Consider the following 27,358-nt stretch of genomic DNA (forward strand, 5'->3'; position numbering starts at 1 on the left):
ATTTCAGACATCAGCAAGGATGTAGAACTAGGACACTCAGGATTGTTGTGGGAATTGCGTTTATATACGTCAAGTGCTTAGAGCTCTGCCAGGCACACAGTCAATACTACGTGAGTTAGCTATCAGTCATCATCATCATCATGAGTGGCACTGAAATTATAATGCACTGATGGTGGAAGAGTAAATTGATACAACCAATGTGGAAATCAATTTGGCCTTTAATACAACTGAGCAGGTTCATACCCTATGGCCCAGCAATTCCACTTCTCTAGGTATAACCCTAGAGCAACTCTTGTACCTAAAGACATGCAAGATAATTCACAGCAAAGTTGTTTTCAGTAGCCCCAAACTGGAATTATGAAAGTGTCCATAAATGGTGGAATGCACCGATGTGTTGGGTATATTAATACACTGGAATACTACATAGCAGAAATGAATTACACTTGTCTACAATGTAGATGAATCTCATCCGATTTATTCTGAAGTGAGAAAGTCTTAATATACTGTATGATGCTGCTTACATAAAATTCAAAAATATAAACTATATTGTTGAAGGATACAAATGTAGAGCAAAACTATAAAATAAGACATGAAAATGAGAAACCCCAAATTTAGGCGAGTGGTTGCCTCTAACATGGAGAGAAGAAAATAGGATCGGGGAGAGGCCACAGGAGCACTCAGAGACAATGCTCACCTTCTTTTGTTTAAGCTGGATGGTGTATAAACAGGTGTTTGAGGTTGTGTGATCCTTTATATCTTACGTACACTTTATGAATATTTTATATCTATTCCATAATTGATAAAAACCTATTTTAAAAAAGAATTAAAGGAGAAGGAGAGGATACTTCTGACAGAAACTGGAGAGGTTGGTCACCATGGCAAATAGAATTCTTCTTTTGTATCAACTAGTTGGTAGCAGTTTACTGAAGCACTGCCATAGGACTCTACAGCTGCATCAGACTCCAAGGGAAAAAGGAACCTGCAACCAATTAGCAGTGTCTGCCCTGGTCATAGACCTCAGAAGGATCTGTCATCCCTGGGTTGAGGTCTTCCAACTTATTATGAGACACGGTCTCCCTGTGACTCAAATGTCAACTGTGCTGAGTGTTTAAAGAGATGAGGAGATTCAGGTGTGAGGGAATGCTGCATGCCAGAAAGAGGGGCAATAGTAGTACAAGCATTTAAAGAAAACCAAACAGCATCTTGGTTCTCCGCCAAAATCTGCTAGTTCTATTTTAACCCGTTCCTTTTCAATAGAGTCAGTGGTATGGGGAGTGTTACAGGGTAAATTTTAAAATCACATAGATTTGGCTCTAAAATGTGTATTTTTAAGATAGGCATAGCCAATGATTTAAGAATTCTCAGCAACTTAAACCAATAGCTTAAGTTTAGATTCTGGATGCCCATCCTCCCTCCCACTGTGTCCTAAGAGCTAGGCTCTGAGTTATGCCTGAGATGTAAAACAAAACAGTCCCTGCCCACCCACACACACAAGACACGGCCTCCTGCACTCTGTGAACTATGACATCTGTGGCTCTCTAGTGCCTTTTGATATCATCTACACCATCACTCCTGCCACAGAGAAGGGGTCAAATATGAGCCAGCACGTCCCAGCCACAAGTCCTTCCTACCTCCTTCAATGCAAGAGCTGATGTGAAGCCCTTACAGTGCAATTGGCAGAAAGTTTCTTTACTCTGTCTTGGTTTTTATAATCATTTCCAAATGAACATTTATGTTTTTAGTTATTCTGTCCTGCCTAATTCCAAGAAGGCTGTGGGTGCTTACAAGATATAATATGGCTCTTAAGATAGAAACAAAATCAAAACTCATGTAATGGGAGGAAGAAGAATCTGAAATTCTAAAGCCAGTAATTTTCAAAGTTTAGTGTGCCTAAGAATAACCAGTGTTCTATCTAAAATGCAGATTTCCAGGCCCAGGATCCAAGAGATCTCCATCAGTAGATCTAGGGTGAGGTCCAGAGTCCATAGAAATTGCATTCCAAGTGATTCTGATGCTAATAGTCTAAGGAGAGCTTTTTTTTTTTTTAAACAGTCTGCATGGTTTAGTATATATCTCATGTAATTCTCAAAACAATCCCATGGGGGTACTATTATTATTCCTGTTTTTTAATGCAATTTTTGAAGATTATACTCCATTCACAGTTATTACACTCCATTCAGTTATTACAAGATATTGGCTATATTTCCTGTGTTGTATAATACATCCTTGTAGCCTATATTACACCCACTCCCCCACCCCTATATTACCCTCCCTGCCCCCCCAACTGGTAACCACTAGTTTGTTTTCCGTATCTGAGTCTGCTTCTTTTCTGTTATAGTCACTAGTCCGTTAAATTTTTTAGATTCCATGTATAAGTGATATCATACAGTATTTGTCTTTCTCTGACTTACTTCATTTGGCATAATGCCCTCCAAGTCCATCCATGTTGCTGCAAATGGAAAAATTTCATTCTTTTTTATGGCTGAGTAGTATTCCATTGTATATATATAGACCCATGCACTTATGGTCAATTAATCTACAACAACGGAGGCAAGAATATACAATGGAGAAGAGACAGTCTCTTCAATAAATGGTGCTGGGAAAACTGGACAGCTATATGTAAAAGAATGAAATTAGAACATTTTCTCACAGCATATACAAAAATAAACTCAAAGTGAATTAAAGACCTACATGTAAGACTGGATACTATAAAACTCCTCTAGGAGAACATAGGCAAAACACTGACATAAATTGCAGCAATATTTTTTTTGGATTTGTCTCCTGAAGTAAAGGAAGTAAAAGCAAAAATAAACAAATGGGACTGATTAAATTTAAGGAGAGCCCTCTTAACACTGACACTGGCTAAAATACTTACTATATAGTTAAGCTCTGAGTTTCTTGGCACCCAAAGCAAAAGGGGGTAACCATGTATTACATAACCATCACTATATTTATTCAGAGAGACAAACATTTTATAAATTCTAAAGGTAACATGTGTTTTTATTACTGTCTGCGTCACGATCCCTACGCTGAATTATTTAAAGTCTGTAAATGTTATCTCCTGAAAGTTTAGACAACTTGGTTGAGAAAAAAGCTTTGTGCAAAAACAAATAATGCTCAATAAAATTCTAAGTTCATTATATTCCTAGAAATGTGTTAAACCAACAGCCTATAACTAACTGTTACAATTCTGTCTGACTCCTAATTCTCCCCAAGTGATGGCTTTGATGTTAATTATTTGTGGACAAAGAATGTCACCTGCCATATCAGTAGACAAAGGATGTTAACAGCCATCAAGCCCGTCAGCCACTGCAGCCACTCCCACCTGTATACCTTGAGGGTATCCAGGCTGAGAAGAACAGCATACTGGCCGTACATGGATAAGGTACATATCAAAGGAATGATTTCAGTGAGCCCAGACTCTTGCATCTTCCCATACATAGAAAAGCACTGAATTCATTAACTTGAGATGTCTGGTTTTCTTTAATTAACAGTACTCTTTTGATGTTCTAACTACCTGGGTTTTGTTGCAAAACTCTCATATATCGTGGCTCCTCCCTTACCTCTTCGGAGCAGTCCCTCAGAGCTATCTGATAGGCTGCCTCGGGGACTTAAGTCCTCAGAAAGTCGACTGAATAAAACATAATTCTCAACTTTTATCTTGTGCTTTTTTTTCCCCAGTCGACATATTTAAGTTCAAGTAAATTAACATAGCCCTACCACAGAGCTATAAGGTAGGAAGCTAAGAGATCATATTAGACATGGGAGTGAAATTATTATTCTAGGATGTATCTGTACTTGATTATGTCCAAAAAAGCTAACAAAGATTTCCTAGGAATAATCTACAATCCAGATGACCTGCCTGTCTATGATAAAGATTCTTTATATTTGTATATCCCTTTATAGTTCATATCAAGATTTCCCAAATTCATTTAAGCACCACCACAACCCTGTATGCAAATTTCTAACAACCTTGCATCACAAATAGGGAAACTAGGCTCTGAGATGCTAAGGGAGCTGCCTATGGGCAATAGCTGGTAAGGGAAGAGGCAAGAATAAAACCCCAGGGTATCCTTTTCTACCCAGTGGGATAACCACACTATATACTCACTGTTAGATCACTAACATAACAAAATACTAACATAATAGTTGTGGTTTTTATTATCTTCATGAATGTGGTGCTCTAAGGACACGGTGCTTCAAGGACAAAGGATGACCCTGCCTGAAAAAGTTTCAGCATTAAAACCACCTACCGGACTCTTAAATCGCCCTCCCAACCATGTTGCAATGGTTACGAAATTCCTGAGCCCACCTGGGCAAAAGGACATGTCTGAAATAAGGAAAGATATCTGGCCAGTCCCACTCCCACCCTATAGAAGGAAGGTATATGTGCATCGACCAATCAGTAAACGAAATTTTCACCTCGGACCATTCCTTTGTTTCCTGGCTATAAAAACTAATCAACAGCACATGTTGGGGCTCGACTCTCCCAGACAACTAGGAAGTTGGCCCGCTGTTCTGGCAGTGACCCTTCCTTCTAATAAATTCTGTCTTCTTTACATTCTGCCTTGTGTCTGGAAATTCTTTTCCAACCCGCCTTTGGACCACAACAATGAATATGCTATTAATCTCTCTGCATTATTTATTAAGAGGTCAAATCAATTGCAGGAGCCAGCTAGATCACAAGCTTCTTTCCTTTGTATTAAAATCACAAATGCATACCTCACAGGATATCGTTGCACCCTTGATGAGGAAAATAAGATTGATAAGGATGCCTAATTTTGTAATTAAGTGAATGCTATCCAAGAAAATTGATTTCAAAAGTCTTCCTTTGAGGGCTTCCCTGTTGGCACAGTGGTTAAGAATCCACTTGCCAATGCAGGAGACATGGGTTCGAGGGCTGGTCCGGGAAGATCCCACATGCCACAGAGCAACTAAGCCCATGCACCACAACTACTGACCCTGTGCTCTAGAGCCCACGAGCCACAACTACGGAAGCCCGCGTGCCTAGAGTCCATGCTCCACAACAAGAGAAGACAGCGCAATGAGAAGCCCACGCACCACAATGAAAGGTAGCCTCCGCTCGCCGCAACTAGAGAAAGCCCACGCACAACAATGAAGACCCAAAGCAGCCAAAAATAAATAAAAATAAAAATAAAATAAATAAATTTATTAAAAAAAAAATCTTCCCCTGAGAAAGCAGGGATGTTTTGTAACAGGTTTAAAAATGACTGTGTGGGCATGAGGGGTGGAGCCTCGGGCACTCCAGGATCCTAACCGGGGACAGGGCAGGATGGGTGCGTCAGCTGCTTCTTCTAGACACTAGGGAATGCAGCTGGACCTGGATCCAAAGCAGGCTCTCCATATCGACCAGGCCCGGAGGACAACGCCAAGCTGGAGGACCGGGCGGAGAGCAGAAGGCCGGACACCCTGTGCCTCTGGATTGAAGATTTAACCCATTTACACGTAAGCCATGTGGCTAGCAGGGTCTTGGTGCTCCGGCCGGGTGTGAGGTCTGAGCCTCTGAGGTGGGAGAGCCGAGTTCAGGATATTGGACCAGAGACCTCCCGGCCCCACGTAGTATCAATCGGCAAGAGCTCTCCCAGAGATCTCCATCTAAATGCTAAGACCAAGCTCCACTCAATAACCAGCAAGCTCCAGTGCTGGACACCCCATGCCAAACAATGAGCAAGACAGGAACACAGCCCCACCCATTAGCAGAGAGGCTGCCTAAAATCATAATAAGGTCACAGACACCCCAAAACACACCACCAGATGTGGTCCTGCCCACCAGAAAGACAAGAGCCAGCCTCACCCACCAGAACACAGGCAACAGTCCCCTCCACAAGCCACTGAACCAACCTTACCCACTGGGGGCACATACCAAAAACAACGGGAACTATGAACCTGCAGCCTGCAAAAAGGAGACTCCAAACACAGTAAGTTAAGCAAAATGAGAAAACAGAGAAACACACAGCAGATGAAGGAGCAAGGTAAAAACCCACCAGACCAAACAAAGGAAGAGGAAATAGGCAGTCTATCTGAAAAAGAATTCAGAGTAATGATAGTAAAGATGATCCAAAATCTTGGAAATAGAACAGAGAAAATACAAGAAATGTTTAACAAGGATGTAGAAGAACTAAAGAGCAAACAAACAATGATGAACAATACAATACATGAAATTAAATACTCTCTAGAAGGAATCAATAGCAGAATACCTGAGGCAGAAGAACAGATAAGTGACCTTAAAGATAAAATAGTAGAAATAACCACCACAGAGCAAAATAAAGAAAAATAAATGAAAAGAACTGAGGATAGTCTCAGAGACCTCTGGGACAACATTAAATGCACCAACATTCGAATTATAGGGGTCCCAGAAGAAGAGAATAAGAAAGGGACTGAGAAACTATTTGAAGAGATTATAGTCGAAAACTTCCCTAACATGGGAAAGGAAATAGTCAATCAAGTCCAGGAAGCACAGAGAGTCCCATACAGAATAAATCCAAGGAGAAACACACCAGACACATATTAATCGAACTATCAAAACTTAAATACAAAGAAAAAATATTAAAAGGAGCAAGCGAAAAACAACTAATAACATAGAAGAGAATCCCCATAAGATTAACAGCTGATCTTTCAGCAGAAACTCTGCAAGCCAGTGGGAGTGGCAGGACCTATTTAAAGGGATGAAAGGGAAAAATCTACAACCAAGATTACTCTACCCAGCAAGGATCTCATTCAGATTCGAAGGAGAAATCAAAAGCTTTACAGACAAGCAAAAGCTAAGAGAATTCAGCACCACCAAACCAGCTTTACAACAAATGCTAAAGGAACTTCTCTAGGCAGGAAACACGAGAAGGAAAAGCCCTACAATAACAAACACAAAACAATTAAGAAAATGGTAATAGGCCATACATATCAATAATTACCTTAAATGTAAATGGATTAAATGCTCCAACCAGAAGACACAGACTGGCTGAACAGATACAAAAACAAGACCCGTATATATGCTGTCTACAAGAGACCCACTTCAGACCTAGGGACACATACAGACTAAAAGTGAGGGGATGGAAAAAGATATTCCATACAAATGGAAATCAAAAGAAAGCTGGAGTAGCAATTCCATATCAGACAAAATAGACTTTAAAATAAAGATTATTACAAGAGACAAAGAAGGACACTACATAATGATCAAGGGATCAAACCAAGAAGAAGATATAACAATTGTAAATGTTTATGCACCCAACATACGAACACCTCAATACATAAGGCAAATGCTAACAGCCATCAAAGGGAAAACTGCCAGTAACACAATCATAGCAGAGAATTTTAACACCCCACTTTCACCAATGGACAGATCATCCAAAATGAAAATAAGTAAGAAAACAGAAACTTTAAATGACACATTAAACAAGATGGACTTAATTGATATTTATAGGACATTCCATCCAAAGAAAACAGATTACACTTTCTCTTCAAGTGCTCATGGAACATTCTCCAGTATAGATCATACCTTGGGTCACAAATCAAGCCTTGGTAAATTTAAGAAAATTGAAATCGTATCAAGTATCTTTTCTGATCACAACGTTATGAGACTAGATATCAATTACAGGAAAAAATCTCCTAAAAACAAAAACGCATGGAGACTTAACAATACACTACTAAATAACCAAGAGATAACTGAAGAAATCAAAGAGGAAATTAAAAAATACCTGGAAACAAATGACAATGAACACACGACGACCCAAAACCTATGAGATGCAGCAAAAGCAGTTCTAAGAGGGAAGTTTAGGGCAATACAATCCTACCTCAAGAAACAAGAAACATCTCAAACAACCTAAACTTACACCTAAAGCAATTAGAGAAAGAACCAAAAAAACCCAAGTTAGCAGAAGGAAAGAAATCATAAAGGTCAGATCAGAAATAAATGAAAAAGAAATGAAGAAAACAATAGCAAAGATCAATAAAACTAAAAGCTGGTTCTTTGAGAAGGTAAACAAAGTTGATAAACCACTTTTTTTCTCATCAAGAAATAAAGGGAGAAGACTCAAATCAATAGAATTAGAAATGAAAAAGGAGAAGTAACAACTGACACTGCAGAAATACAAAGGATCATGAGAGATTACTACAAGCAACTATATGCCAATAAAATGGCCAACCTGGAAGAAATGGACAAATTCTTAGAAAAGCACAACCTTCCAAGACTGAACCAGGAATAGAAAATATAAACAGACCAATCACAAGCACTGAAATTGAAACTGTGATTAAAAATCTTCCAACAAACAAAAGCCCAGGAACAGATGGCTTCACAGGCGAATTCTATCAAACATTTAGAGAAGAGCTAACACCTATCTTTCTTAAACTCTTCCAAAATATAGCAGAGGGAGGAACACTCCCAAACTCATTCTACAAGGCCACCATCACCCTGATACCAAAACCAGACAAAGATGCCACAAAAAAAGAAAACTATAGGCCAATATCACCAATGAACATAGATGCATAAATCCTCAACAAAACACTAGCACACAGAATCTAACAGCACATTAAAAGGATCATACACCATGATCAAGTGGGGTTTATCCCAGGTATGCAAGGATTCTTCAATATACGCAAATCAATCAATGTGATACACCATATTAACAAATTGAAGGAGACAAACCATATGATCCTCTCAATAGATGCAGAAAGAGCTTTCGACAAAATTCAACATCCATTTATTATAAAAACCCTCCAGAAAGTAGGCATAGAGGGAACTTACCTCAACATAATAAAGGCCATATATAACAAACCCACAGCCAACATCATTCTCAGTGGTGAAAAACTGAAACCATTTCCACTAAAATCAGGAACAAGACAAGGTTGCCTACTCTCACCACTATTATTCAACATAGTTTTGGAGGTTTTAGCCACAGCAATCAGAAAAGAAAAAGAAATAAAAGGAATACAAATTTGAAAGGAAGAATTAAAGCTGTCACTGTTTGCAGATGACATGATACTATACATAGAGAATCCTAAAGATGCCACCAGAATACTACTACAGCTAATCAATGAATTTGGTAAAGTAGCAGGATACAAAATTAATGCACAGAAATCTCTTGCATTCCTACACACTAACAATGAAAAATCTGAAAGAGAAATTAAGGAAACACTCCCATTTACCATTGCAACAAAAAGGATAAAATATCTAGGAATAAACCTACCTAAGGAGACAAAAGACCTGTATGCAGAAAATTATAAGACACTGATGAAAGAAATTAAAGATGATACAAATAGATGGAGAGATATACCATGTTCTTGGATTGGAAGAATCAACATTGTGAAAATGACTATACTACCCAAAGCAATCTACACATTCAATGCAATCCCTATAAAACTACCACTGGCATTTTTCACAGAACTAGAACAAAAAATTTCACAATTTGTATGGAAACACAAAAGACCCCGAATAGCCAAAGCAATCTTGAGAACGAAAAATGGAGCTGGGGGAATCAGGCTCCCTGACTTCAGACTATATTACAAAGCTACAGTAATCAAGACAGTTTGGTACTGGCACAAAAACAGAAACATAGATCAATGGAACAGGATAGAAAGCCCAGAGATAAACCCACGCAATTATGGTCACCTTATCTTTGATAAAGGGGGCAAGCATATACAGTGGAGAAAAGACAGCCTCTTCAATAAGTGGTGCTTGGAAAACTGGACAGGTACATGTAAAAGTATGAAATTAGAACACTCCCTGACACCATACACAAAAATAAACTCAAAATGGATTAAAGACCTAAATGTAAGGCCAGACACTATCAAACTCTTAGAGGAAATCATAGGCAGAACACTCTATGACATAAATCACAGCAAGATCCTTTTTGACCCACCTCCTAGAGAAATGGAAATAAAAACAAAAATAAACAAATGGGACCTAATTAAACTTAAAGCTTTTGCACAGCAAAGGAAACCATAAACAAGACCAAAAGACAACCCTGAGAATGGGAGAAAATATTTGCAAATGAAGCAACTGACAAAGGATTAATCTCCAAGATTTACAAGCAGCTCATGCATCTCAATAACAAAAAAACAAACAACCCAATCCAAAAATGGGCAGAAGACCTAAATAGACATTTCTCCAAAGAAGATATACAGATTGCCAACAGACACATGAAAGAATGCTCAACATCATTAATCATTAGAGAAATGCAAATCAAAACTACAATGAGATATCATCTCACACCGGTCAGAATGGCCATCATCAAAAAATCTAGAAACAATAAATGCTGGAGAGGGTGTGGAGAAAAGGGAACCCTCTTGCACTGTTGGTGGGAATGTAAATTGATACAGCCACTATGGAGAACAGTATGGAGGTTCCTTACAAAACTAAAAATAGAACTACCATACGACCCAGCAATCCCACTACTGGGCATATACCCTGAGAAAACCATAATTCAAAAAGAGTCATGTACCAAAATGTTCACTGCAGCTCTATTTACAATAGCCAGGACATGGAAGCAACCTAAGTGTCCATCATTGGATGAATGGATAAAGAAGATGTGGCACATATATATAATGGAATATTACTCAGCCATAAAAAGAAATGAAATGGAGGTATTTGTAGTGAGGTGGATGGAGTTAGAGTCTGTCATACAGAGTGAAGTAAGTCAGAAAGAGAAAAACAAATACAGTATGCTAACACATATATATGGAATCTAAGGGAAAAAAAAATGTCATGAAGAACCTAGTGGCAAGACGGGAATAAAGACACAGACCTACTAGAGAATGGACTTGAGGCTATGGGGAGGGGAAGGGTAAGATGTGACAGGGTGAGAGAGTGGCATGGACATATATACACTACCAAATGTAAAATAGATAGCTAGTGGGAAGCAGCCGCATAGCACAGGGAGATCAGCTCGGTGCTTTGTGACCACATAGAGGGGTGGGAGGGAGGGAGACGCAAGAGGGAAGAGATATGGGAACATATGTATATGTATAACTGATTCACTTTGTTATAAAGCAGAAACTAACACACCATTGTAAAGCAATTATACTCCAATAAAGATGTTAAAAAAAAAAAAATTTATGGCCAAGCAGAATCTTCAGAGATGGTTTTGGGGGGACACTGAGCCCCTCATTCTCCCCAGATTGCCGGCATTCTGACTAAAAGCAACTTTCCTTTCTACCAACATTTGTCTCTCTTCAGTATTGATTTTTGAGCGGCGAACAGCCGGACCTGATTCGGTAACAACAGTACTCAGAGGCAGCTTAGTTTACTCTTCAATGTGTCATTATCAGACATGCACTACTCTGATTTTTCTAAGGTCATCTGTCAAATCAGTTATGGAGCTGGGACTTAATTCAGAGCGCAACTCAAAGTCCAGACTTTCTAACATGTCCTTCTCCACAAAAGGCTTGATTTGCTATTCCCCCAGGACAAAGTGTTTCATTCCTCGGCTTTAAGAAAACTCAAGGCGTTGGGAGAATTTCATTTTCTCAGCACATTTAAGTAAATAAAGCCATGTGACACTTTTACTTTGATCAATGTCCTTCTCAGATGGGGTTTGCAAGGAGAAAGTGTTTTAACGGCTATAATGACAGTACCATCAAGCAAGCAGTACCCTTAACTCACCTGTCATCAGCAATGGCTACTGGACTCACCGCTTGTCACCCTCAATAAGAGTGTGATCAATAGTATTAGTTTCCACTTTATACATAATCAGTACTATTCCTTCTAGAACACACATTTGATTGAATGATGCCCCAAAGAAGCCTACGAACAATAATGATCATCTAGTAATTACCCAGCCATCCACGGGTGTCAGGAGGTTTTCCACAGTTTAAAAGCAGCCTGCGGCTGAGTATCAGATTTCCCTAGAGGCCTCTGATAACCAAATAGGACCCCAATCCTTGCTGCTTCTCCTTGAGATGCCCAACAGGTGGTCCTCAATTTAGGGAAAAAGCAGTTACTAGGGCTTTGTTTAGAACTCAGAACAAGCTCCCCATGTGACTAAGGAGCATGTATTTAGTTGTATATTGCCAGGAAATAGCACAAAGTCTGGTATGTACTCAGTGAATGTGGGGTGGATTGATAGACATATGGAAGAAGTGGGGTTATAAGCCATGGTAAAATTCAAGGCCAGTTCACAAAAGCCCCCACGACTAAAATAAAGTGCCTGGACTTACATCCCTGAGAATAGACCACTGAGCACAGCAGCTCTTCAGTAAGAGCTGCCCATTTGAAAGTCAGGCATTTGTGAACAGCTGACTGGCTGGAGAAAAGAAACAGTGTGGACGTGGCTGGGGAGCTGGGCATGGAAGAGGATCACTTGGGTTGGCTTGGGTAATAAATATCCTCAGGGGCACTTATTCCTTAGTGTGAATTAGCCGTGTTTGTTCAAGCTTTCTCCTTGGTGGAGATACGCCCATTTTATTTCTGTTGTGGCTGAACTGCTTTAAGATTGTAAACTCTAAGTCTACTAAGTCAGAAAGAGCCTTAGTCGAGGTGGCAACTTGAGCATGGCTCCATGACTGAGTAGGTTCTGCGAAGGGGCTGGGAAGCAGAGATGCCCCACAGAGCAGAGCCAGGAAGTTCAGTGTGGAACAAAGCTCTTTAAACTAAGAAGAGGATAGTCTGTCCGAAGCTGGTGCAGGGACAGTGCCACCAGGCCTGTGGGTTTCCAGTAAGTGGTGCAGACCCTTGTGGCCACGTGGACTCCAGCAAAACTAGGCTCCCATGTTTATACTGAACAAAAGTCACAGAAGACAAACTCCCCCCACTGTAGCACGCTGCACCCAAAATACTCCAGGCAGGACTTCCCTGGTGGCGCAGTGGTTAAGAATCTGCCTGTCAATGCAGGGGACACAGGTTCATGTCCTGGTCTGGGAAGATCCCACATGCCGCGGAGCAACTAAGCCCATGTACCACAACTACTGAGCCTGTGCTCTAGAGCCCGTGAGCCACAACTACTGAAGCCCACGCACCTAGAGCCTGTGCTCTGCAACAAGAGAAGCCACCGCAGTGAGAAGCCTGCGCACTGCAACGAAGAGTAGCCCCCACTCGCCGCAACTAGAGAAAGCCCATGCGCAGCAACAAAGACCCAATGCAGCCAAAAATAAATAAATAAAATTTTTAAAAAACAAAATACTCCATGCAAACCAAGCAGGAATGGTTTAGAACTCCTTTTTTGTACCCAGGTGAAGCTGGTTCAAATCCCTGCTCACCCACTTACTGTGGTATATGTCTTAGGCAAGTTATTTAATCTCACTGAGACATTGTTCTTAAAGATGAGGAATCTATCTAATACACTACTTCAAAAGGCCGTTTTGAAGACTAAATGGAAAAATGGATTCATCTGACAAGTATCCATTGGGCACCTATCATGTTCTAGGTTTTCATGCTGGGGACTCAGCAGTGAACAGAGTGAAAACTCTCTGCCCTCATGGAAACTGCATCAGCCACGGCACAGAGTGGGTGTTCAGGACAGTCAATACCAGAACTACTTTTTGGTCTAAGACCTCATCCAGAGAGAAATAAGGAGCAAGTTCTAGAAGGGTCTGGGCATTCCACCAGCAGAGCTGGACTTTCCTGACCACGGTCTCACCTAGTGTTGAAGATGAACAATTAACCTCCCCAACCTCAAGTCTCTAGGTTTCCATGTAGAGGACTTTCTAAAATAACTGACATTTCTGATATTCTATTCCTCTCCAAGGGAGCCATGTTTTTCAGTTGGGAAAAGGTAATCTGGCTGGAAGTCAAAAGCACTAGAGATTCTGGGCCCCTTTCTTCCCTCTCCACCTGGACCGGCACAAGGCAGTGGTTTTCCTAGTAGCTTGAATTTTGCCTGAGTTGGGCTGTCCCAAGGCCTAAATAGAAAGTGTAAAGGGGAGCATTATCCAACTTAGGCCACATTCTCCAAACCACTCTATCAGGAAAAGAGGTGAAATGTTAATCTCTACATGCCAAGCACCTGCACTTACCTCTCAACCAATCCTGAAATCTGGTGGGTTAGTTATTGGGCTCTAAACATCCCAGCATCTAGAATCATCTGGGCAGCCTCCGGCACCTTATGACTTCTGAGTAGTAAGAAATGGGAAGTGGACACGCTCATGATTAAGGGAACTTTATAAGGTTTCTGCTGCTTTTGTTATCCCCCTTTTCCCCTAGTGATTAATGATAAAGCCTCTATGTGCTCAGTGAAGGGGGAACAAGGACACTGGAGGGACGGGGGGAACATTTCTTCTTCCACCTTGAGCCCTGGGAAAGGAAGCCCAGGATGCTGAGAAAGAGGGTCCACTTTAGAGACAGGGAAGAGAAACTGTCAGCAACTGAAGATTTAGGAACTGGAGAAGGAAGACTTGGATCGTGCAGAGAAGAGTTAATGTTGCAGGCCTGAGATTGCTTTCCTCAGAAAGGCTTATTGGTCCTTGGTTGGCATCAGAAAACTTGGACTTCAGGACGGTTCCCTCCGTTCTGACAGGATGGCTCACTGTGCCTCGGTTTGTACAAGCAATGTGGGTTATGCTGAACACCTGCTTTCTTTCTGGGAGTCTGGGATTTTGGTACACGCTAGGCAAAGGGTACCCACGTGACCAAAAAACCCCCTAGGCACCAAGTCCTTAATGAGCTTCCCTGGTAAACAACACTTCATGCATGTTGTCACAATTTGGTGCTGGAGGAATTAAGTACATCCTGTGCAACTCCACTGGGAGAAAACCCTTGGAAGCTTGCGCTTGGTTTCCTCTGGACTTTGCCCCCACATATCTTTTCCATTTGCTGATATTGCTTTGTATCCTTTCATCAAAATATATCTTAGCTGTGATCGTGACTATGTGCTGAGTCCTGTGAATTCTCCCAGTGAATCAATGAACCTGGAGGTGGCCCTGTGGACCCTGATGCTAAGGACCTGCAAGAATCAGCCCAAGGACAAGACGTGGACCTGGGGCAGAAGTTGCATGCCTTCTGGACAAATGCCTTTCTTCCTACACCACTGAGGACCCCTGTGCTGGAAAAATGGAGTTCTGAGTGGAGTGAGGAGAGAATACAGGTAGGAGTTGGAAAAGAAGAGGAGGATGCAGCATATGGCAAAGGTGGGCTTGGCTTTAAGTGGCCAAAAGGCATCAAGAAAGGCCCTAGTGATCTTTCTTATAAAGAACTTGCAGAGAGAAAGAAGAGAAGCATAGGAAGAGAATCAGGAGCGTGCCTACTTTAAACTTACCTGAAGTTTCTCTTCACCAAGGAAAGACCATGTTCAACCTTGATGAGTTTGGTCCACCTTGACTCCACCATTCAACAAGCCCAGAGGTATACAGGGAGAGGAAAGACGGGAAGGGCAGCTGGAGTATTTCACATTTCTCACCTCTCAGGGGTTGGCCCAAGGTGACATACACTGCTTTGCAAGCTCATGTGGGTACCACAGAAAGGACTTCAAAGTGATAGGAACGTGTCCACCTGAATGTCTTAGGGGGAGTCTGGAGGGGAAAGGGCCTTCGGTAAAACTCCACAGGGTGAAAGCATTTATATTTATGTCTTTAAGAGAGTTTAGAATTTTAAAAACAGAGTTCTTAGGGATTGACTCAATACTTCTCACTTTAGAGATGAAGGAAGATCAGAGTTCAGGGGGCTCATTCAGAGTCACACAGCCAGTTCATACCGAGTGCTCCAGACCAGCACCCTCCCTCACCACCCTGCTTCGAGGGATGAATTGCAATTTGAGGAGAAACACGGTGCAAACGGCTATTAGCTTTTAGGCCTTGGGGCAGTTACTTTTCTCTGTAAAACAAGGATAATGAGCCCAAATGCAGATGGCTGGTGTCAGTGAGAGTGCATGGAAACCACCTGACACAGAACCAGTACATAGTAGGTGCTCAATAAGTGTTAGCCCCCATATCTTTCCCCTAAATGTCACCCCAAATGGCCTTCATCAAAGCCTAAAGAAGCTCTGTATTCCCTCGGGATCAAGATTTTGTGTCACGTAGGGATAGAGGCAATGAAGTCACAATGTAAGGAAATGCATGAGAATTGTAAACTCCCAATTCAGAATAGCAGTTACCTCTGTAGGGAAAGGAAGGGTACATGAGGGCTTCAAACGTATCAGTAATATTTGATGTCTTCACAGGTAAGTGATGGGTATGTGCTTTCATCATATTGTTATGCTTTTTCATGTCTGAAATATTTCATAATAAAAGGTTTAAGTAAATAAGAAAAAAATCCTTCAGAAAAATGGCACATGGGACCAGAACGTCTTTATACAGGAAGCAAAAAAAGGAAGTTTTGGAGCGAGAGAGCCATCCCAGGGGGACAGGCCCAATGGAGAGGTCCTGGACAGCAGTAGGATGCTGGGGTGTTCTATCCCACAACCTTGACCTCTATCTGACCTTCCTCTGACCTTCCTCAGCAGCGTACAGAGAAACTGAAAACGTTGTTTACATTTGCATTTCCTTTCAAGCTTTAGGTGTGGAGTATAGGTGCCTTTCGCCCAAGGAAGGAGGGAAACAGCATGTCGGAGGGGGTCTCAAGTCCTCGCCAAGTCAGCTCGGCCACACTGACCACACAACTCCAGCAGCTACACTTTGCCTAGCCCCTCCTGATAGTCCTGAAGACATAGGAAAGAGAAGGATAAAGCAGAGAGAAATGACTGAGCCAAGAGTCCATCATTAACTCACTCTTCCCCCGTTCTAGCCTCAGCCACAGTAAGAAAGCTCCAATGTGGTCTGTTCTTGATTTGACAAGGATACACGCAGTTCACACGACTGCAGTGGCGCTTAACACATGGAAGGAAAGCGATGCTCCCGCCGCACAAAGATACCCACATACTGAGAGACTGGGGGCTAACATGACCCAGTGGGAAGATGTGAGATCTGGTGTCCAAAGACTCAAGTTTGAGTCCATGCTCCGATGTGTCTGAGCAAAACACTTACCCTCTCTAAGTTTCTGCATCCTCAAATGAGTATACTAATACCTATCCGTAGTGGGTTGAAGAGTGCCCTCTAAAATATATCCCCACATAGAACCTCAGAATCTGAACTTACTTGGAATAAGGGTCTCTGCAGATGTAATTAAGGTAAGGATCTCAAGATGAGATCGTCTCGGTTTAGAATGGGCCCTGAATCCAGTGACAGTGTCCTTACAAGAGACAGAAGGGAGGAACACACACACAGGACCATATAAAGACAGAGGCAGAGATTACAGTTATGCTGTCACAAACCAAAAAATTCCAGGGACTACCAAAAGCTGGAAGAGGAAGGGGAAGATTGTTCCTTAGAGCTTTCAGAGGGAACACAGTCCTGCTGCCATCTTGATTTCAAACTTCTGGCCTCCAGAATTGAGGTAGAATAAATTTCTGTTGTTTATCCCACTAAGTTTGTGCAGCAGTCCTAGGAAACCAATACACTACTTTACAGGGTCAGTGTGAACATCAAATGAGATAATGCATAGGAAAGCACACTGTGAACTATTCAGAGGGATATAAGTGGCAGCTGTCATTATTAAATCAAAATTTGGGAGAGTAACATGTCTCCTATGGGAAACATAATTCCAGATCTGGCCTTGGGACACACACCCAGCGGCTCCTGCCAGAGAGGATAGAACGCTGTTATCTGACTCCTTACCTTGCCGGCTCCAGACCGCCTCACTCCACTTGTACTTTATGCCTTTGAGGAGGATTCAAGTGTCAGCTGGTGCAGAAAGAAGGCACCCATCTGCTCTCAGACACTGGTCACGTGGCAAGCATCACACACTGAGGCCACCATCTGTGCTAACAACTCATATCCAAGTACAGTTCAATGTCAGCCCTACTCTATTCCTGAATGAGCCAGGACCGAGAGCAGGTGACTCTGGGGTCAGAGTCTTTCCGTGAAGACTGAAATTCTGGGTCAGAGCATTTCAGAGCAGAGGAACTCAACATTGAAGGAGGAAAGGCTCACTGCAAGGCCCTCAACTGCCAATCGCTGATGCAAAGTGTCTCATTTAGGACATTTCCAGGCATGATGTAATCCTCACGATACTTTCTGGCCTTTCCTTTATAAAGGGAGTTTTGAGTGTTGAATTTATTCTTTTCCTTTATAGTAAACACTGTAGTACTTGAAAGAGTGGAGAATAGATACACATTGATCAAAGTAGTTGGGCAAGAAGCATAATAGGGCAAAAAAGAATAGTATCATCAATAGTATCAAGAAAATGGTTTGGAGATACAACTGGGAAGACTAGTGACAACATATTGGTCCAGACAAAAGTGACAAGGTTTGGGACTTCCCTGGTGGCTCAGTGGTTAAGAATCCACCTGTCAATGCAGGGGACACAGGTTTGAGCCCTGGTCCGGGAAGATCCCACATGCGGCGGAGCAACTAAGCCCCATGCGCAACAACTACTGAGCCTGCACTCTGGAGCCCACGAGCCACAACTTCTGAGCCTGCATGCCACAGCTACTGAAGCCCGCGCACCTAGAGCCCATGCTCTGCAACAAAGACAAGACACCGCAATGAGAAGCCCACGCACTGCAACGAAGAGTAGCCCCTGCTCACCACAACTAGAGAAAGCCCATACGCAGCAACGAAGACCTAACACAGACAAAAGATAAATTTATTAAAAAAGTGACAAGGTTTGAACCAAGGCAGGGAGAGTAGGAATAAGGATAGATTCAACACGGCTTACTGCCAGGATGTGGGGAGAAGGACAGAAAAGTCTAGGATTATTCTAGGTTTCTGGCTTGGACAACTGGGTACATTCATCAAGACAGAAAATACAGAAGAAAAAGAATTTGGGGTAAAAAAGGGGGTTTTGGTTTACCTGAGTTGGGGTACCTGTGGGACATCTATATGGATATGTCTAGAAAGAAGTCAGAAAAGGTCAGGCGGGAGATTTGAGCCTACAATACAGAATACAGATCACAGGTGAAATGGGGTAGTGGCTACAAACCAGGAAGCGCAGATGGAATAGGAGAAATGGGCAGACTCTATGGTTACATTGATATTTAAGGGACATATAGAGAGGGTCTAGTGAAGGAGAAGAACAGAAGTGGAACAGAACCCAGGGCTTGATGGGCTACACGGAGATCTCCCAAGAGCTGAAATATCCCCACCGAGACAGGGAGAGGTTAGGATGGGAAAATACCTACAGGGTTTGGCGATTAGGAGGTCACTGATGACTTAATATAGCCCATACAGGGGAGGGTGAAGGTGTCAGATGCAGTTAAGGGAAGAAAGGGGTGAAAAGGGAAGAGAATGAATGCAGGCTTCTCTTTGGAGTCTGGCTGTGAAGAGAGGGGCGGGGAGCGGTGGCTAGAGGGCACCCTAGAGTTAAGAGTTGGGTTTTGCTTGTTTTGTTGGTATTTGGGTTTGCTCATTTTTGTTATAGATCGAGAACTGGGTTTTGTCTTCGTTCATAGGATGTAGGACTTGAGTGAATGTACACACTAATTGGAAAGAAGCTGAAAAAGTCCCTGAAGAGGCCGAAGGGACAGGATCCATTATTATAAAGAGCAGACATAGACCCAATGAGGGGTGTGAGGGAAGAAAGTGATGAGAGATGAGTGTATTCTAGTGAATTTTTATAACCATGTGTGAAATTATTGTCTCTGCTGGAAGCTCCAAAGAGGCCAAGGACCCTGCTTTTCATTTTTACATCCACACCACTTTGCACTTTGCAGGCACGGAGGTGCCCATTACACATTGGATGAATTAGGTACATACGTAACTAGATTTATTATCATGAAAATAGCAGTGATTACATGCTGCCCTATTCTAAGGGCTTTAAGTTGATTGACTCTTCGAATCCTTACAAAAACACACGATGTAGGTACTCTTATCCCTGCTTCATTTTAAAATAAGATACATAGAAAATAAGTGATGAGACCATACTGAAAACTCAAATTTTTCTGGCTCCTCTTCTGTTTCAGCCAAACGATGAAAGTATTTCTTAATTAGTACAACTGAACCTGTATAGCAAATTTTCCCTCAAGATATGAGGCAGATTTTTTTTTAAACCTTAAATATTGGGGTGGAGTGAGAAGAGTCATCATCTAATTTCTTGTTCTCCTGTCTCTTGTTAACTTGGGCTTCCTGGTCAATGCTTGTTCCATCATTAAATCACATTATAAAATAATGATATGTACACAAATTAAAGTGACACCTTTAAGTTTCATCCTGAATCTTTACTAGTCTACTTTTTATGTAGGAAGGCTCCAAAGTAAAGTGGTATTTTAGGACACAAAATATTGAAATCTTGGCCCTTCTAAAAGTAAATGAGGAAAATAACTCAAAAACATTTTCTGTAGCAACCTATACTATGATAAAATTCAAGGCTAGCAGTACAAACCATAAAACTTCTTGAGCATAGAGGGGCTCTTTGTCATTGGTCTTGGCAATGATTTTTTTGGATCTGACACCAAAAGCAAAAAAACAAGTGAGACTACATTGAACTATAAGGTTACTGCACAGCAAAGGAAAGCATCAACAAAACAAAAAGGCAACCAACTGAATGGGAGAAAATATTTGCAAATGATATATCTGGTAAGGGATTAATATCTAAAATATATAAAGAACTCATACAACTCAATAGAAAAAAAAATCTGATTAGAAAAATGGGCAGAGGAACTGAATAGACAGTTTCCCAAAGACAACATACAAATGGCCAACAGGTACATGCGAAGGTGTTCAACATTACTAATCAGGGAAATGCAAATCAAAACCACAGTGAGATAGCCATTCTAACAGGTGTGAGGTATCACCAAAAAGGCAAGAAATAACAAGTATTGGCAAGTATGTGGACAAAAGGGAAACTTTGTGCCCTGATGATCAGAATGTAAGTTGGTGCAGCCACTATGGAAAAACAGTATGGAGATTCCTCAAAAAATTAAAAACAGAACTACCATATGATGCAGCTATTCTACTTCTGGGTATTTATCCAAAGAAAACAAAAAGACTAATTCCAAAAGATATCTGCACTCCCATGATCCTTGCAGCATTATTCACAATAGTCAAGATATGAAACAAAGTAAGGGTCCATCAATAGATGAATGGATAAAGATATGCATATAAAATGAGATATTTAGTCACGAGAAAGAAGGAAATCCTGCCACTTGCAGCAACATGGATTGACCTTGACGGCATAATTGAGGTAAATCAATCAGAAAGACAAGTACTGTACGATCTCACTTACATGTAGAAGTCTTTTAAAGTGAATTTATAGAAACAGAAAAGATTGGTGGTTGTCAGAGGCACAGGGTGGGAGAAATGGATAAAGATGGTCAAAAGGTACATACTTCCGAGCTTCCCTGGTGGCGCAGTGGTTGAGAATCTGCCTGCCAATGCAGGGGACACGGGTTTGAGCCCTGGTCTGGGAAGATCCCACATGCCGCGGAGCAACTGGGCCCGTGAGCCACGACTACTGAGCCTGCGCGTCTGGAGCCTGTGCTCCGCAACAAGAGAGGCCATAACAGTGAGAGGCCCGCACACCGCGATGAAGAGTGGCCCCCGCTTGCCACAACTAGAGAAAGCCCTTGCACAGAAACGAAGCCCCAACACAGCCAAAAATAAATAAATAAAATTAAAAAAAAAAAAAAAACAGAATGCCTAATTACATTTGAATTACAGACAACAAATAGTTTTAAAAAAAAAAGGTACATACTTCCTATTACAAGAAATAAATTCTCGGATATAATAGACAGCATGGTGACTATAGTTAATACAGCAGTCCCCTCTTTTCCATGGTTTCTCTTTCCATCGTTTCAGTTACTCATGGTCAACCTCGGTCCAAAAATATAAAGTGAAAACTTCCAGAAATAAACAATTCATAAGTATTAAGTTGCAAGCCGTTCTGAGTAGCGTGACGAAATCTCATGCTGTCCCACTCTGTCCTCCCCAGAATCCCCAACCATCAACATCATCTGCTCCTGCCATCCAACCATCGATATCATCAGAGCTCAATGATCCAGGATCACCTGAAGCAGATGATCCTCTTTCTGTCATCAGAAGGTCAGTAGTAGCCTGATGCCAGGTCACAATGCCTACCTCATTCACCTCACTTCATCTCATCACATAGGCATTTTATCATCTCACATCATCACAAGAAGGGTGAGTATATTTTGAGAGAGTGACCATATAATGATTAGTATAGTATACTGATATAATTACTCTATTATTTATTGTTCTTTCTAACTGTGCCTAATTATTAAACTTCATCATAGGTATATATATACACAGGAAAAAACATAGTATATGTCAGGTTCAGTACTATCTGTGGTTTCAGGCATCCACTGAGGGTCCTGAAACATATCCTCCGTGGATTAGGCGAGGGACTACTGTTCTGAACTGTACTGTATATTTGAAAGTTGCTAAGACAGTAAATCTTAAAAATTCATCACAAGAAAAAAACTGTAACTTTGTAAGCTGATGGATGTTAACATATTGTGGTAATCATTTTGCTATATATGTATCAAATCATTACGCTGTAAACCTTAAACCAATACATTATATGTCAATCATCTCAATAAAACTGGGGTAAAGTACTAGCAGTACAGAAGAATAACGTAAAATGTCCCTGTTCACTTAGATGTAACTTTAACTTTGTTGCTGCAGTTTATTTAATACAGAAAGGATATCCATCGCTTGAGAAAATAATGACACGTGAAGAAGCCCTGACTTGCGATTAAGTGGGGGAAAACTACCGGATTTCTCCTGATGCTGTATCGCTCTGACCCTCTTTGCTAACTATGCTATTCTAAGACAGAATGATCCTCTAATGAAATAGCAAAACACTTGTCCTCTGTCACATTTTCCCTAGAAAACAGAAAATGGTTAAATGTTAAGTTTTCAAAGAACTTATCTGCATAGGAAAGGGAGGTAAGAACATTAGCTGCAGTATCAGGAAATCTGAGGGCAAGTGAAAGCAAAGCGAGTGCTCTGATTACCAAAAAAACACAAACAGTTTAGTTGAGCAGGTGCTAGTAAACTAGGAAGAAATTCAATAAGGTTAAGTCAATTAATGGTAATTAGATGTAGATAATCAAGGATGATTGCAATCAAAGTATAGTGATTGTTACAGAGAGTTTTAACTTAAGGATTAGAGCTACAGCTTTAGTTTAAGGGCAGAACCAAGACAGTAATCAAGCCTTAACCAAATTCAATTCAATAAATACTCATGAACTAGGAAGTATCGCATCCTGTGCAAGGCCGTAGGGATTCAAATTCAAATCAGACATTTTCCCTGCCTGCATGGCACTCACCATCTGGCAGCGTGAAGATACACACTCAACTATGACTCACTGTGGTTAATGATCTGAATAAGGTGCTGTGGGAACACGGAGGAAGGAGCATGGGTAAGCCCTCACAGAAGAATGGCATTTAAGCCAGATCTTAACTTTCATCAAGCAGAAAAGTAAGCACAGGGCACTCCAGGTGAGGGTCCAGCATAAGCAAAGGCAGGAAGATGTTACAATACACCAGGTAGGGCTGGTTCATAGGATGCTTGGGAGGACCAAAGCTAGTAAGCCAGGCTGGCCTAGACCATGAGGGTCTATGAACTACATGCTATGAAATTTGAACTTGAACCATAGCTGGTCAGGGAGCCCTGATAATTTGTTTTACATTTATGTTATTGTGGTAAAAACACACGTAAGATTTACCATTATAGACATTTAGTCTATTCATAATGTTGTACAACCATACCAGTTTCTGAACGTTTTCATCACTCCAAAAGGAAACTCCATACACATTAAGCAATCTCTCCTCATTCTCCCCTTCCCCTAATCCCTGGCAACCACTAATCTGCTTTCCGTCTCTATAGATTTGTCTATTCTGGATATTTCATATAAGTGGAATCATACAGTATGTAGCCTTTTGTGTCTAGCTTCTTTCACTTAGCACAATGCTTAAGGTTCGTCCATGTTACAGCCTATATCAGTACTCAATCCCCTTTTCTGGCTAAATAATATTCCACTGCGTGGTTATGCATTGTTTATCCATTCATCAGTTCATGGACATTTTGGTTGTTTCCACTTTGGACTATTATGAATCGTGCTGCATGAACATTAGTGTACCAGTTTTTGTTTGAACAACTGTTATCAATCATTTGGGGCATATACCAAGGAGCAGAATTGCTGGGTTATATGATAATTCTATGTTCCACTTACTGTAGAACAACCAAACCCTCTCATGGTTTTCAAGCCAAGGAATGGCACCTTGAGTCAATGTTTTAGCCAATGATATCAAGTGGCTGAGGGAAGAGAGAACAGACTGGGAAAAGAGTGAAGGCAGGGAAACCATACAGGAGGCTACTGCCCCAGCCCTGAGAAGACTAGAAAGCTCCGACCCATTCAAGGGAAAATGACCACAGGAATGAAGAGGTAGGTTTGAGGTACATTTCTGAGGCAGAATGAGCAAGAACTGATGAGCAGTTAGATGTAGGAAAGGGTTGAAAAGGATACTTTATTCATAGCTCTACACTGTGAGTTATATGTTGACAATTCTCCTTCTTGACTAGATACTAAGCTTCAAAAAGAAGGCATCATGTCTTAGTCACTCTCACATCCCCAGTTCTTAGCACAGAACCTGGCCAAGTAAATGAACGAAGAACAATTCCAGTGTCTGGCTGAATAATGATGCCAGCCATTATTCACAAGAGAAAAAGAGCTGATAGTGGCTGTGAATGAAGGGTTAAAGATGACTCTTCACTCTGAGGAAGAGGGTGGATAGTGACGCAGTTTGTTGAAATAGGAAACACAGAAATGGTTTAGACAGATGCTTGTGGGAGCTTGAGAGTAGGGATCGCCAATAGACAGCTAGAAGTTCAGAGCTAAGTCTTAGGGGAAATTTTGAGACAAAATACAATATTTTGACATAGACTGTTACTAACTTTACTCATTAAAGTATCTCTCACTTAGATATCCAGCTTCATGAATCAACTCAAAAATATCATACTACAGTAGTATATATTCTTCGGGAAAACTGGAGAAAACAGGAGTAAAAACTATGGTGTGGGTTGTGCCTTAATCTAAATACTGCCCACACTAGGATTCAGGCAGGTGGAGGCATATCTCCTATGTTGGCAGGGCAGGCAGTCCTCAAACATCTACTTTCCTAAGATGACCTACACTGAAGAGAAGGGGGCTTTACAAGGAAGTTTAGGTAAAAGGAAGACAATTGAACCAGCGTATGAGGACAGCATGGTGTCTTTCAGGAAAATAGCCTCAAGGACTCAGATTTGAGACCTACTTGTGCAAAGGGCCACTTTTTAGTCAAGGAGATCATGTGCGAGACAGCGAAGAATAAAGAATTGGAGCCAATGACAGTTTCTCACAGCCTAATTCCACATCTTGTTTCAATGTAACTTTGCAGTGCTCTCCCACTGAGAGACATTCTGCCCCATCCTTAACTCTGGCTCAGCCATGTAGCATGGTTTGGTCAATGTGATACTGCCTAATGTGTCCCCAGCAGAAGCTCGCAGAGCCTCCCCTTGCACGATGACATGCCAGGACTAGCCTCCTAGAGGACGAAAGACTCGTGGAGCAGAGCTGAGTCACCCCAGCTGCTCCAGCTGCTGTCAGCCTGGATCTGCCAACAGCCAGTCAGCTCCAAGAGACTGAGTGAGCCCAGGCAAGACCTGCAGAGCTACCCCATCCCAGGTGCAGGAGTGAATGCTCAGCACGGTATGCCACTGAGCTTTGGGGGTTGTCTGGTGTGCAGTATTATCGTGGTAATGGTTAACTGATACTATACTGGTAATGGTTAACTGATACTGATACTATGGCAAAGGGTCCTTTGCCATAGTTCTTTGTTGACTTAACACTGAGAACCTCAGGGTACACAGAGCCCCTCTAATGGATCACCGCTTTACCAACGCTGGGAGACAGCCTCAGTGCCATAAGTGTCAGATGACTTTTAAAGAACATTAATGATCAGTCTCCAAAGAGAAATAATTTCCTTGTACAACAGACCTCACACACACCAGAAAAAAAAAAAAAAAATTACCTCTGTCACCTTAGTATGGTTTCAGAGGATCTGAGGTACTACAATCTTATCTAGATCAATACGTTCAAATTATAAATTGCAATCATTAGTAGGCAATGGCATCAATTTAATGGATTACGACTAGCACTTTTGGGGGGAAAAGAATGAAATATCAGAGTACATAGCACACGAGGATAAGTATTATTTCCTGAAACATTTTCTCAGTTGAGAGAGAGAGAAGGAAGAAGAAAAAGTAGTAGTGGTAGATCACAATATGGAAGTATTTCTTACTCTAGGTAGCGGAAAAAGAAAAAGTTGAAAGCCACAAGCTAAGACAAGGTAGCTGAATAGCATTTTACAACTGACTAAACTCGGCATCCAAGCTCAATCCAGGACACAGGAGACACGTAAGAAAAGAGAAGCAATCAACGGGCCAGAGTAATGAATAGAAACAGCTTTCACTTAAATTTTAGGATTAAAAAAACTTTTTGTCTATTTCATCTCCTTTGAGTCTCATAACAGCACCATTTTACAGATGAAGCAATCAAGGCTCAAAGAGGTTAAGTCCTTCGTGTGAAGGTACCTTGATACGTGGTCGAACTGGGAAGAGAAGCCAGGTCCTTGGTCTCCTGGCCCACATTCTCATTATAATCTTCACCAGCTCCAATACATCCTTGAGACCCCTCAACTTACTATCACACTCTCAGTCTCTACCCGTTTCCAAATCTTAATAAAGTCCCTCTTGATTTACCCCGACGGTGTTTTGCTTTTGTTTGTTTGCTGGGGCGGGTAGGTGCTGCGCTCTCCGTTGGAGCCCGGCTCCCACAGCGCCGCCCAGGTGAGCGCGCGGCCCTGGGGCTCCAGCTCGCGCCTCCGCTCTACCTGTGCGCGCCGTTCGGGCTCCACGGGCTTCCGGCGCTAGCTCGTCCCCTGCAGCCGCCGACGCCGCCTCCGCGGAGCACAGAGCGCATCCCCACGAGGCGCCCAGGCGGCCTGTGAGCCGCGGATCCCGTCCCCGGCCAGTGACTGCGCCGCTCCCCGGCCAGCAACGCCCGCGCGGAATCCATAATAGTGGTTTTTTCCCCCTTCATTGAGCTAATCAAATTTTATACGTGTGATTGATTAATACCTGTTTAATCCACTAGCCCGCTCCACTGTCATTCCAACAAGAAAGGAGCCCAGTCTAGGTCCTAATGCAGTGCTTGGCCCATACTAGCCACTCTGGGAACAGCCGTTGAATAAATGAACATGAATCACACGACCCCGGATGAGAAAACTGGAGGGAACTTGCCCATTCTCTGGTTACAGCCATAAACCAGTTGTATCCTTATTTTGCTGAAAAGACAATGGCTGTACAAAGCTTCCAAATTCCCACCCTCCTAACCAGGCATACAGTCATCAGAAGGGTGTTACCCAATCCTTTAGGTGCCCC

At 41.8% G+C, this 27,358-nt stretch overlaps 1 protein-coding gene across 6 annotated transcripts in view; it reads right to left on the bottom strand.

Moving 5' to 3' along the window:
* Positions 1-27,358, bottom strand: part of ANO4 (anoctamin 4) — a 458,290-nt gene that overhangs the window by 394,220 nt on the left and 36,712 nt on the right. The window lies entirely within an intron of this gene.

Source organism: Balaenoptera physalus (genome assembly GCF_965194825.1).
Source record: "Balaenoptera physalus genome assembly, chromosome: 13".
NCBI lineage: Eukaryota > Metazoa > Chordata > Mammalia > Artiodactyla > Balaenopteridae > Balaenoptera > Balaenoptera physalus.